At 45.9% G+C, this 14,641-nt stretch overlaps 1 protein-coding gene and 1 non-coding gene across 13 annotated transcripts in view; one reads left to right on the top strand and one right to left on the bottom strand.

Annotated features, from left to right (window-relative positions):
• Positions 1-14,641, bottom strand: part of ATP6V1C2 (ATPase H+ transporting V1 subunit C2) — an 83,216-nt gene that overhangs the window by 32,358 nt on the left and 36,217 nt on the right. The gene's annotated exons all lie outside the window — the stretch shown is intronic.
• On the top strand, positions 11,860-11,932 carry TRNAM-CAU. The gene has a single exon. It is a non-coding gene; the product is annotated as a tRNA-Met (tRNA).

The following is a 14,641-nucleotide window of genomic DNA, read 5'->3' as shown; positions in this document are numbered from 1 at the left end:
CTGAAAATAGCATATAACTTCATTGGGGTGTTGGTTACACTGATGTACCCAAAAAAATTCATCAACCAGTTAATTTAAGACGTGCATGTTTAACTCTATGTACATTTTACCTGATTAAAAAATTGTTTTGATCGCCAACAGGCACATGAGAAGCATGTGAGCATGAAAAGATGCCCAATATCACTAATTATTAGCAAAATGCAAATCAAAACTACAATGACATATCATCTCACACCGGTCAGCATGGCCATCGTTATGTCTACAAAGGACTTCCCTGGTGGTCCAGTGACGAGGACTCTCTGCTTCCAGTGTGGTGGGCTGTGGTTCAATCCCTGGTCAGGGAACTAAATTCTACAAGAGTTTTCATGCCACAACTTAAGACCCTACATGCTGCAGCTAAGACCCATCACAGCCAAGTAAATAAATAGACTGTGAACCAAAACTACTGAAGTCCATATGCTCTAGAGCCCATGTTCTACAACAGGAGAAGCCACCATAATGAGAAGCTCGTGCACTGCAACTAGAGAGTAGCCCCACTTGCTGCAACTAGAGAAAGCTGCACACAGCAATGAAGACCCCAGTACAGGCAAAACATAAAATAGAATAAAAAACCAAAATTATAGTTACCATATGATCCTGCAATCCCACTCCTGGGCATATATCTGGAGAAAACTCTAACTCAACATAGACACACACCCCAGTGTTTGCACTATTTACAATAGCCAAGACATGGAAGCAACCTAAATGTCCATCGAAAGATGAATAGATAAACCCTCCAACTAATAAAAATAAATGAAAAAAAAAGAAAGATGAATAGATAAAGATGTGGTCCATATATATAATGGAATATTACTCAGCCATAAAAAAGAATGAAATAATACCATTTGCAGCAACATGGATGGACCTAGAGATTATCATATTAAGTGGAGACAGAGAAAGACAAATATGATATAATATCACTTATATGTGGAACCTTTTTTAAAAAGTGATACAAATGAACTTCTTCACAAAATAGAAACCAACTCACAGACACAGAAAACAAACCTATGCTTAGCAAAAGGGAGGAGGGAGTTGGGGAGGGATAAATTAGGAGTTTGGGATTAAGATACACACCCCTCTATGTATAAAACAGATAAATGACAAGGACCTAATATATAGCACAGGGAACTATATTAAATACCTTGTAATAACATATAATGGAAAGTAAACCAAATCACTTTTCTGTACACCTGAAATGAACATAGTGTTTTAAATTAAACTTCAACCTTAAAAAAAAAAAGAAAATTTACAACAGATACTATCTGTTCAAGTCACCAGTAATGGGAAGATGAATAGCATGTGTCTCTTGATATGATGTACTGAGAAGAACACAACTTCACTTCCGGGGTATTGCTGCAAAAAGTGCATAATCTGTATCTCATCACGAGGAAACATCAGACGAGTTCAAATTAAGAAGCATTTTACAAAATAACTGACTTGTAGTTGTCAAAGAAACTCAATGTAAAAGTCAGAGTCTGAATAACCACTTCAGTTTAAACAAGGTGAACGAAACATGACAATTGTGAAAAACAGGGAGACAACTTCATGTTTACCATTATCTAAGGAAAATATGAGATTTTCTATTGGTGATATCCAACTAAATCAGTAAATTACAATAATATTGCATTCCTGACTTTGATCATTGTACTAAGGGACAATGTTAGTGGCAGTCCTTGTTTTTAGAAAATATACATTAAAGTATTTAGAAGTAAGGTGACATTATATCTGCCAGGAGACTTCAGAAAAAGCAAGTGAGAGAAGATAAAGTAAATGTGGTAAAGGGAAATTCTTTCAACAGTCTTGCAATTTTTCTGGAACTTGTAAATTAGCTCAGAATAAAACATTAAACAATATTTAAGCATGTACAGTACCTAATTCCACTTTTGAAAATTATATGTCAGTATATACGTAAATGAGAATCCTGACACGCATGATTCTGTTAATGAGAAACTGTTAATACTGGTTCCCTTCAAGAAGGTAAAGTGTCTGCCCACAATGTGGGAGACCCAGGTTTGATCCCTAGGTGGGGAAGATCCTCTGGAAAAAGAAATGGCAACCCACTCCAGTACTCTTGCCTGGAAAATCCCATGGACAGAGGAGCCTGGCAGGCTACAGCCCATGGGGTCGCAAACACTCGAAAATGACTGAGTGACTAAACTTACTTTCTTTCTTTCTCTTCTTTTTCAGGTGTACAAAAACAGGGACTTTCCCTTTAAATGTATTTCTGTAATGTCATGCTTGAATTGATTAAGATGTATATTACTTCTGTAAGTAGAAAATAAAAGAAAAATAAATAAAAATAAATAAACATAGCAGCATTGTTTACAATTGCCAAAAAAAGCAACCCAAGTGCTCATCAATGGATGCATAGATAAATAAAATATAGTATTACTCATATAATGGAATATTGTTGTTGTGGTTTAGTCACTAAGTCATGTCCGACTCTTTGCAACCCCTTGGACTGTAGCCCACCAGGCTCCTCTGTCCATGGGATTTTCCAGGCAAAGATACTAGAGTGGGTATCATTTCCTAATCCAGGGGATCTTCCCGACCCAGGGTTAGAATCTGCATCCCCTGCATAGCAGGTGAATTCTTTACTGCTGAGCCGCCACGGAAGCCCAATAGTGGAATATTATGCAGGCTTTAAATGGAAGGAAAGTCTGTCACATGGTACAGAAAGGCTGAACCTTGAAGTCATTATGCTAAGTGAAATAAAAAGATAAATACTGTATGATTCCTTTTATATGAGGTGAAAGTGAGTGAAGTGAAGTTGCTCAGTCGTGTCCGACTCTTTGGAACCCCATGGACTGTAGCCCACCAGGCTCCTCCGTCCATGGGATTCTCCAGGCAAGAATACTGGAGTGGGTTGCCATGAGGTACCTAGCATCAAATTCATAGAAGCAGTAAGTAAAATGATGGTTTCCAGGAGCTTGGAGGAGGAGGGAATAAGGAGTTAGTATATAATGGATTAGCAGAGTTTCAGTTTTGCAAGAAGACTTCTGAAGTGGTGATGATGGTTGTACAACAATGTGAATGTACTTAATGCCACTGAACTATTTAAAAAATGATTAATAAGGCTATAAATAGGAGAGAATTCTAGGCATACAGAGGTGTCGCAAGCACCAGGAAACTGTCTCCCCACCTAAACAACAAGGACACTAGCTGAGTCTGTCTGATGTAGCCATTTCGGAACTCTGGAATCTACTGAAGGCCAGCAACTTCCAGGGGGAAGCTTGAACCATAAAACTGCAGTTAATCTTGGTCACCACCAGCTCTTAGCACAGTGGCAGCAAGCCCTCGGAACCCCAGCCCCAGGCAGGCAGCTGTGTGTTAGTGGAGCAATTTGCACACAGTTTGGGGGAGCCAGGGTGGGCAAAGGACACTGATCTCCAAATAGTGAAGAATCTGCTTTGAATGATGCTTCTGATCGCAGAGGCGCAGACAAAGAGGTGGGCACCCCTGTTGCAACCTCTCCACGTTGTGTTGTTGCAAGCCCCTCTCCCTCCAGGTGTGAGCAGGGCAGGGAGGGAACAGAGAAGGGAGGGCGTCTTCAGGAGCTGAGCAGGCAGAATCCGGACACCTGGCCAGGTGTGTGACGGACACGTCCTGTCCTCCCTTTCTGCAAACACTCTGGGGCACCCCTAGCACTGCTGATTTCTGGGCTCAAGGACACCCAGAGTTCCCGCTGCCCCTTCAGGTGGATGGTGGCTCAAGAGCTGGGAGCACCGCCAGGCAGGTGTTCTGAGATTTCTATGTCCACCAACTAACCCTCCTGCAACCTGGAACTCATCTGACTGACCGGCATGCAGGGTCCCAGGGCTCTTCCAGGCATGGGGCTGTGGGTGGGAGAAGGCTGGCCCCACTAGACAGAAGTGGTGGAGACCACAGACCCCCATGCACCGGAGCCCACCCCCCGCCCCCCGGGGCTCAAGCCCAGATGAGATGCTTCCTAAATGGCATCTCCAGTACAGACCGTGCACAGCAGAGCATCCCTGCGGGCCACGCTTCCATCCAGGCGCTCGGCTGGGCCATCTGCACCTACCTGCCTTGCCCCTGCCCGGTAGGAGGGACCGGGTCTCCTATACCCGGTTCCCTTGTAGGGAGAGCGTGGCTATCAGGTTCTGAGCTAAGGAGCACAGGTCTATAGGGACGTGAAAGAGAGGGTATCCCCCCAACTCCAGGGTTTTCTGGATAATTCGGGCAGTGCAGGCTAGGACTGGTCTAGTTTTCAGAAATTACCCCATTCCCGGGAGGAGAGGGCCAACGGGTGACAGGGAGGGCAGAGGGCATTTCCATGGCCTCTGAAGCAGAGGAAAACAGTGGCTCCATCTAGTGAGCTGTCCTGGGTCCTCATGTAACAGGAGAGAAGGGGACAGGGCACAACTTTCTGAAAGAATGACCTAGCCCAAGGACACAACGTAAACTGATTAGAAACGAATGGGTCCAATATGGCAGACAAGTTGACTTTAATTAGACCTTGATCCTCAATCAAGGTTTTTCCAGTAATCATGTATGGATGTGAGAGTTGGACTATAAAGAAAGCTAGCACCAAAGAATTGATTCTTTTGAACTGTGGTGTTGGAGAAGACACTTGAGAGTCCCTTGGACAGCGAGGAGATCCAACCAGTCCATCCTAAAGGAAACCAGTCCTGAATATTCATTGGAAGGACTGATGCTGAAGCTGAAACTCCAATACTTTGGCCACCTGATGCAAAGAACTGACTCATTTGAAAAGACCCTGATTCTGGGAAAGAGTGAAGGCAGGAGGAGAAATGGACGACAGAGGATGAGATGGTGGATGGCATCACCGACTCAATGGACGTTAGTCTGAGCAAGCTCTGGGAGTTGGTGATGGACAGGGAAGCCTGGCGGGCTACAGTCCGTGGGGTCGCAAAGAGATGGACACGACTGAGCGACTGAACTGACTCGCCCCCTGAGATGGCCCACACTCTGTCTGTGGAGTGTGCTTCTCTCTGAATCTGAATTAAACCCAATTCGTACCTATCACTTTATCTCTCACTGAATTCTTTCTGCAATGAGACATCAAGGATCTGAGCTTGATTAGGTCCTGAAACCAGGTACCGTGGGTTTTGGCCTGGTTTGCGTCCCAGCCACATAGGTTGAAGTCCCAAACTAAAGCCCACTCAGAGGATACATGGCAGATTGACCTGGCTCCACAGGACGAAGGAGGGGAACTCCCCAGGAGCTGAGCAAACAGGCTCAGGGAGGCCAAAACTACCCGGCCCCTGCCTGCTTCCAGCCCCCCTACCCTGGTCCCTTCACTGGTGGCCGTACCAACCCTGCACCCTGCCTCTAAAGCAAGTCTCCCTCCTCCACACCAGCTGTTGGCAACACACCAGGGGCTGTCAGGACCCTCTGTGGGGGACCCACACCCCAAACCTCCCCACACACAGAGATACTGCCTGCAGCCAGACTGAGGCCCTGGGGAGAGAGGCCTAGAAGCTCCCACTCAGGCGGGCAGTCTGCCCCTGCTGCTGACTCAGGGGCACCCCCAGGGCACCTCACCCCCCCTCCTTTGTCTCTCTGCTTCCTCCTCGTCAAGGGACATGCCCCGCAGCAAAGTCATCAGGAAAATGTGAGCAAAGCAATTCAGTGACTTTGTTTTTAGAAACAAAAGATCCCCCGTGAGGCCTCTGGGAGGTCCCTGCTCTGGGGATTCTGGTCCCATTTATGGCTTACCGTGGATCCTGTCCTTGCTTCACAGAAACTCAGAGTTAAAATAATGGATGGATATTCCCATCTTTAGAGCAATTCCACTCAGCAGAGTCACCCATCCCCTCCCCCATCACTCAAACCAGGATCGGCTCTAGCTTTGGGCACCTTGATTCTCCCACATCACAGCATAGACATTCTATGTGTGTGTGTGTGTGTGTATGTGTATGTGTTAGTCACTCAGTCCGACTCTTTACAACCCCGTGGACTTTAGCCCACCAGGATCCTCTGTCCATGGAATTCTCCAGGCAAGAATACTGGAATAGGTAGCCATTCCCTTCTCCAGATGCTCTTCCTGACCCAGGGATCAAACCCGGGTCTCCTGCATTACAGGCAGATTCTTTACCGTCTGAGCCATCAAGAAATTCTTGATCCTCTTCAAAAAGCCAACCTACCCTTGGAGGAAATTTGCCCTCTAGTGGAACATGGAGGGGGAAGGCTCCTTGTTCTGAATTGATGCTAAAATGCTCTGAGGTCTTATAGGAGTAACTGGGCAGTTCTGCTAATACTTAGCTGATACTTAGCTGATGATGTGTAAGTTCTGGAGAGTTTGTTACAAGTCAACCCACCAAGGGCTTCTCTAGTGGCTCAGTGCTAAAGAATCTGCCAGCCAATGCAAGAGACTGTTAGGTAGTTAGAATAGGAAATAGGAGTCCAGAACGGCGGTGGCTAAAAGACAAAGAAGGGAAAAGCCCGGAAAATAGAACAAAGAAAGGTCCAGGACCGGAGTGAGGACCTCAGGAAGAACAAACAGCACTCCTGGCTAGCCCAATTTATATAGGGCAGGCCCAGGAGGGAGGAAACAACATATAAAAAGAGGAGCCAAAGGGCCAGGGGCCACCCTCTCTTCACACATCTTTGGGTCGGCCTGCCCTCATGCCTCGAGGATGGATTTTCTTACTATTTTCTAAATAAAATTGAGCTGTAGCATGGACCTGTAACACAAATCTGTCTAAGAGCTATAACACGGTCTGTTTGAGACCTGAGAGCTATAACACAGTCTGTCCAAGACCCGAGAGCTATAACACGGTCTGTCCGAGAGCAATGACATGCCGAGGGCTCTAACGTATGTCGCTTCAAATTTTTGTTGAGACAAGACAGAACCGAGGAGAATACACTCGTCTGACATCTATAGGCAGAGAGGCCTGACGATGTCTGAGTTCGGAGAGTTTGCTACAAGTCAACCCACCAAGGGTTTCCCTAGTGGCTCAGTGCTAAAGAATCTGCTGGCCAACGCAAGAGACAAAGGAGACTCGAGTTCGACCTCTGGTCTGGGAAGATCCCACATGGCAACGAAGCCAGAGCGCTACTGAACTGTGTCCTAGAGCCTGGGAGTCACAACTACCGAGCCCAAGCACTCCAGAGCCTGTGCTCCACAACAAGAGAAGCCACTGCAATGAGAAGCCCACGCTGCAACAAACAGCCCCCACTCTCAGCAACTAGAGAAAAGCCCACACAGCAATGAAAACCCAGCACAGTCAAAAACAAGTAAACCAAACTATTTTAAAAAGTGACCCATCAAGCAGCCCAGGTGCCGTGCCCAACTGCAGGGATCCCAGGACTCACAAGTGAAGAGCGTCACCAGAATGGTGCAACCCACAGCCCTCCCAGGAAATGCCAGGGTGACAGCCAGAACTGGCAGATCACAAATGGGAGGATAGAAGACTCAGAACCACCTGTAAGTGTGCTTACTCAAGCTGGTGATCCAATAAATCCATAGTCAAACAATCCCACATCATTTTCATTTTGCCAGGGAAATGAACAAAGTTTTCTAAAGGCACTCAATTGACAAGGGTCTGATGAAACGACCTGTTCTTGCGACCTCTCTGGAAAACAATTTAGCAATACATACAAACAACTTTAAATATGTCTCCATCCCCTGAACCAGTAATTCCACTTTCTGAAGTGCAACTTTAGGAGGTAACCAAAAATGAAGACAGAGATTTATGCCAGGATGCTAATTAGGGTGGTAATTATACTAGAATCATCTGTGCTTGATTACCATAAAAAATAAAACGAAACAAGCCCTCCTCCCCCATTAAAAATCCTTAACATTAGAGTCACGGAAGTATGACCATAACATAATCTGCCCACTCAGAATCACTGCATGGAGTCACAGCTGGAAGGGCCTTTAGGGACCAAGGTGCGGTGGGGACTTGCCTAAGATCGCACAGCTCCTTGGGAACTGACCAGGACAGAAACAAGGCGTCTAGGACAGCTTGATCCTCCCTGGGAGGGGACTGCAATGGGTACTGGGTTTTCTTTGAGACAACATTCTGGAATGTGATGGTGGCAATGGCTGGATTGCGCTTCTCACTCAGGTGACTCAGTGGGTAAAGAATGCACCTGCAATGCAGGAGATGCATGGTTCAATCCCTGGGTTGGGAAGGTTCCCTGGAGGAGGGCATGGCAACCCACTCCGGTATGCTTGTCTGGAGGATTCCCATGGACAGAGGAGCCTAGGCTACAGTCCATGGGGTCGCAGAGTGGGACACGACTGAAGAGACTGAGCATGCATGCAGTGGCTGGACTACCTTGTAAACACACTAGAGACGAATGCATTTTATACATTAAGGGAATGAATGTAACAGTGTGTGCATTATACATCAATTAAAAAAAAAAAAGTCTCAGCCTTCTTCTTGGCTTCCAGGGTAGAGACCCAGCCTGGAGAATGTCAAGAACTGGTTTGGCCCCTTATGCTGGATATCGTCACCTTCCCCAGAATTCCTTGGCTCTACCCTCTTCTTTCCCATCACCACTATATTTTAGCTACCGGAAATCAGCCCAGGCCCGGCCCTGGGCCGCTGTCCTAGGCAGGGCATGCCGTCTTTGTCCAGATTTCCTCCAGCACCCCACTCTGGGCTTTCCTCGCCTCTCCCAACCCAGCCTCCAGCTGTCCATCCCTCCCACAGCAGCCAGGGGGATCTCTAAAAATACACATCTTTGCATGCCATTGTATTGCTTAAACTCTATCAGTGGTTTCCCAAGAAGTTCAAATATTGACATTGAAACTCCTTAGCAGAGTTTACAAGAAACACCCCACCCTGTCTGGCCTCCTTTTTCTCCATCCTCCTCCCCTCCCTTGCCCTTCCCAGGCCAGCCTTCTGGAGCCACTTGGATGCTACTCACCCTTTCTAACAGCCCAAGTGCCCCCTCCTCAAGGCAAGGCACCCCTAACAAGTACAATCAGCATTGGTGAACACCTCCACCCAAAACTGGTTGCTTCCTGCACTCAGCAAAAGAACATACTGCGTCCGCCATGCACCAGGCAGTGTTATGGGAAACAGTAGTGAACAAACAGACCACAGCTACTGCCCTCATGGGGTTGACACCAGGAACCCACCTTCTCCATATAAATGATCACAATGCACAAGTGCTCTGGTCGCCACTAAGCAAAGAGATCTCTGCAAGTTTATTACTCCCGCTATCGTCAGCTGCTGCAAAATACAGGGGCTCTGAGAAAACACACAGATGACCAGCAGATCCTGGCTGCCCGGTTGGACAAGTGCCTGAGGATATGAAGCAGGACATCAGTTCAGCGCTCCTCAGAGCCACAGGGCTCCCTGTCTTTCCTGCTTCACTCATGTCCCACCTAGGATGCAGATGGTCTCTTTACTCCTTCACCTCATCTCCTAGAATGTGACCTTTGCAAAGAATGAGCATTTCTTAAAAAAAAAAAATCAATATTCACAAGAATTCCCTGGTGGTACAGTGATGAGGACTCCCTCCACACTTCCACATAAGGGGGAATGGGTTTGATCCCTGGTTGAGGAACTAAGATTCTGCAAGCCATGGCATGGTAAAAAAAAATTAAAATAAAAATCAGTATTCTTTATTTCTACAAAATAGTATTCAGTGCAGCCATTATTTCAAGCTTAGTCCATGGCAAGGGGCCACACCCTGGGACTCCACGATCTGATCTGGCCCTCTGCCAAGCCATACCCATCCCCCAGGGTCAGGAAGCAATGCAAAGGTTTAAGGGTCACAGTTTGGGTACCAGGATCCTAGCTGCCTCAAGGGGTAGGTATTTACCCAAAAGAAATGAAAATTTGTCAATACAAAAATAGTACATAATACATGGTATTCACAACTTAAACAGTCCAAAACTGGAAATCTTCCAATGGGTAAATAAATGGAATACTACTCAGCAGTAAAAAAGAAAGAAAGATTAATATACATACCACAGCACAGAAAAATCTCAAATAATGAGGCAGAATGGAAAAACCAAACCAAAAAAAGAATACTCACCATATTATTCCACAAGTTCTAAAATATGCGTGCACTCTTACAGTGATAGAAAACAGATTAGTGTTGAAGGAGGCGATGCAAAGAACTTCCAAGGGTAACAAATATGTTCATTACCTTGACTGTGGTGATGGCTTCACTGGTGTATATACGTCAAAACTCATTATTCAAACTGTGAAGCTTAAAAACCTGCCATTTATTGCACATCATTAATGTCTAAATAAAGCCACTTAAAAAAAAAAGCCCACACTACATTGAAGCAGCATTTCTTACCTACCAGGTTCATAAAGATCCCAAAATTTGACAGCACACTTGATTAGAAAGATTGTAGGAAAATGGGGGACTCTTTTAATTCCACTGCTAGTGGAAATTCAAAATGGTCAGAGAAATCTGATAACATCCATTAAAATTACAGAGCCACCTGACCCAGGACCCAGCAATTTACTTCCAAGAATTCATCCTGGAGATACACATGCATAATTGTATGCGCAAAGGAATGATGTAGGAGCAAGATTATACCCTGCAGCACTGTTGGTAACAGGCCCCCTTCTCCATAAAAGTGAATAAGCCAAGTGTCCACCTCTAGGACTGACCAATAAACCTCCCCCACATGGAATGCATGGTAGCTTAAAACCAAGAAGGCTCTCTATACACTGATGGAGAAATCTCTCCCAGGGTACACTGCTAAGTGAAAAAGATCCAAGATGCTAAACATGTGGATTACGACTTTATATTTGAAACTGTGTTAGTCACTCAGTCATGTCTGACTCTGTGAGACCCCATGGACCCCAGAGGCCCACCAGGTTCCTCTGTCCATGGGATTCTCCAGGCAAGAATACTGGAGTGGAATGCAAATCAAAACCACAATGAGGTACCATTACACGCCAGTCAGAATGGCTGCTATCCAAAAGTCTACAAGCAATAAATGCTGGAGAGGGTGTGGAGAAAAGGGAACCCTCTTACACTGTTGGTGGGAATGTAAACTAGTACAGCCACTATGGAGAACAGTGTGGAGATTTCTTAAAAAACTGGAAATAGAACTGCCATATGACCCAGCAATCCCACTCCTGGGCATACACACAGAGGAAACCAGATCTGAAAGAGACACGTGTACCCCAATGTTCATCGCAGCACTGTTTATAATAGCCAGGACACGGAACCAACCTAGATGCCCATCAGCAGATGAATGGATAAGAAAGTTATGGTACATATACACAATGCAATATTACTCAGCCATTAAAAAGAATACATTTGAATCAGTTTTAATGAGATGGATAAAACTGGAGCCCATTATACAGAGTGAAGTAAACCAGAAAGATAAATACCAATACAGTATACTAATGCATATATATGGAATTTAGAAATATGGTAACGATAACCCTATATGCAAGACAGAAAAAGAGACACAGATGTATAGAACAGACTTTTGGACTCTATGGGAGAAGGCAAGGGTGGGATGATCTGAGAGAACAGCATCGAAACATGTATATTATCGAGTGTGAAACAGATCGCCAGTCCAGGTTGGATGCATGAGACATGTGCTCGGGGCTGGTGCACTGGGAAGACCCAGAGGGATGGGATGGGGAGGGAGGTGGGAGGGGGGATTGGGATGGGGAACACATGTAAATCCATGGCTGATTCATGTCAATGTATGGCAAAAACCACTACAATATTGTAAAGTAATTAGCCTCCAACTAATAAAAATAAATGAAAAAAAAAAAGAATACTGGAGTGGGTTGCCATTTCCTTCTCCATTGTATTTGAAAAGGGAAGAAATAAAAATATATGCTGGAATTTGCCTCTACTTGCATAAAGAAGCATCAAAAATGCATCCAAGGGACTTCCCTGGTGGTCCAGTGGCTAAGACTCTGCACTCATAATGCAGGGGGCCCCGGTTCAAGCCCTGGTCAGGGAAATAGATCCCACATGCTGCAACTAAAAAAATCCTGTATGCTGCAGTGAAGACTGAAGATCTCACATGCTACAATTAAGACCTAGTGCAGCCAAATAAATAAATAAATATTAAAAAAAATGTATCCAAGCAATTCATACAAGTAAGTGGCTTCCTAAGCAGGGGTTGGGGAGGGGTTGGATGGGTAAGGTGTAAGGGAAATTTCTCATGTAAAACCTCTTATATTGTTTTGCTTTTGATACATGTGAATGTATTACCTGTTCAGAAAACAAAAACAACCTTGTTATAAAGATTGTTTTAAATATAAGTATCTATATTTATATTTAAAAGATATCTTATCTTTTTAAATATAAATTTAGAATCCCTGGCCTTAATACTTCCTAGAAGTACGTTAGGATCCAATGGGCTAATAGCCATATAAATGTTATTGATAACATAAGTCCTCAAAGTCAGAAGCCCATCTGACTCAGGATCACACTGAACACCTCCTTAAAATGCAGATTCCTAGGTCCTACTCCAGACAAACCCAATCAGCATCCCTGGAGGAGGTGCCCCAGGACCCATGAATTTTTTAGGTTCCCCAGGGGATAGAACAAGTGCTAGAAGAGATGGCCCACTACTGTGAGATGGACGTGTACTCAGTAAATATTGATTCAGCACCAGCTCTGCGCCAGGCTCCGCTCTAGGAGATGCATACAGAAATACCGCCCCTGTTTCCTTAGGGCAGATATTCCATTAGACACACAAACAAAGAGTGCTTCCCAGGTGGCACTAGTGGCAAAGAACCTGTTTACCAATGCAGGAGATGTAAGAGATGCCCGTTCGGTCCCCAGATCAGGAAGATCCCCTGGAGAAGGAAACAGCAACCCGCTCCAGTATTCTTGCCTGCGGAATCCCACAGACAGAGGAGCCTAGTGGGCTACAGTCCATGGGGTTGCACAGAGTCAACTGAAGCGACAGCATGCATGCACACGTGGAAGGCAGAGAATTAAAATAAAGGACCTACAGGGACTCGGCCGCTGGAGGAGCTGACATTCTAACTGAGATGGGATGAGGACAGGGGGCCCCCACCTTTAATGTGGGGCAGCAGGTGGGGTCCTTGTAGGCTGGGGGAACAGGTTGTGCAAGACCCAGATGGAGCCAGCATCATGGAAGGTGATTGGGCCAGTGAGCCTTGAAGGGGACACCTAGGACCCGATAGTTAGGGGTCTGGGAGCCAGAGTCAAGTGTATGTGTTTCCTACTGTGGGCACTGGAAAACCAGGAGGGGTCTTCCAGCAAAAAATTCACATGATACTGTTTTTTAAAAAAGATAACTGGGGCTGCTGTGTGGGCAGTGATGAAAAGCGAGCAGGAGACATATCAGGGGGTTGTTGCAAAAATACAGAAGGGGTTGAAGGTGAACTGGAGGAAGGCAGAGGAGTGGATGGATACAGGACAGGCTTGGGAGGTGTAGGCCATGGGGCTCAGTCCTTACTGGGGTCTCAAGGGGATGATCAGAAACGAGATGCCCAGACTGTTTGCTTGAACACAGGTGCCTGGATCTCAGGAGCCTTTGACTGAGGTGGGAGAGACCACAGAAGAGGAGAAAGAATACATATAAGCTGTCCATCAAGAATGACATGAAGCCAGTGCCCAAAAAAGAGCCATTTAAAGCTGCCCTTGAAGCCCCTGAAAACAAGTCTCGTTAAGAGTGTGATGTGGACAGGGTCAGGCTGAGGTCTGGAGAACAGTTGCGTCATGGTTCCCAGGAGCTGGCCCGGATCTAAAATGAAAGGGCCTGATGCTAAATTTCCCCTCCAGAGAGTCACCCTGTGAGTTTCACAATGTTGCTTGAGGCTGGCGCTCGCATCCTGCACAGAAATCAACAACCCTCCTTCCCTGCAGGTGACTTCTGGTTTGGTGAGAGCTGCTGGGAGCTGGCTGGGGGCCTGTCAAAGCAGCGACTGTCCCAGCAGGGCCTGACAGAGGAGACAGAGCCAGGGCAGGAAAGGAAGAAGTTAACCACCATCTGCTCCGAACAGAGAGAAGCAGATTGACCGGGTGAAGGCCCGATGCTCATCAGCTAAGCGGCTTAACTCTGAGAACATCAGGGTTCTTATCTAGAACATGGTGAGGATCTCATGAGGAAACAGAAATGGTGGTGGTGGTTTAGTTGCTAAGTCATGTCTGACTCTCGCGACCCCATGGACACCAGGCTCCTCTGTCCATGGGATTCTCCAGGCAGGCACACTGGAGTGGGTTGTCATTTCCTTCTTCAAGGCATCTTCTCAACCCAGCAAGGGAACCTGCATCTCCTGCATTGGTAGGCAGATCCTTTACCACCGAGCCACCAGGGAAATGGAAGGCACCTAACACAGTGCCTGGCAAACAACTGGTAATCAAAGCGTGGTGCCTAGCAACCAACAACCAGCAGCATCCCGAGATACTTCTCTGGGGACTCAAGGCCAGAACAATGTAACAGAAGCACCAGAGAACATCACAGGGAGTCATAACCATCACAGACCTTTGTGATTCAGCAATAAGAGTAGCCAAGTGCATCAAGATTAGAAACATGGACACAGCAGATATGGAAATCATTGATGCTGTTGCACCAACAGATATATATCCACTCTATACAAGGAAAACTAGAGACTACATCCGTATAAGGCATCCACATAGGCACCCATATAACACGTAGAAAAAGCAGCAAAGAAAATGTCAAATGTCCGAA

The sequence above is a fragment of the Cervus elaphus genome, chromosome 11 (assembly GCF_910594005.1).
Source record: "Cervus elaphus chromosome 11, mCerEla1.1, whole genome shotgun sequence".
Taxonomy (NCBI): Eukaryota; Metazoa; Chordata; class Mammalia; order Artiodactyla; family Cervidae; genus Cervus; species Cervus elaphus.
The sequence above is the reverse complement of the archived record's forward strand: the minus strand, read 5'-3'. Positions and strand labels throughout refer to the sequence as shown.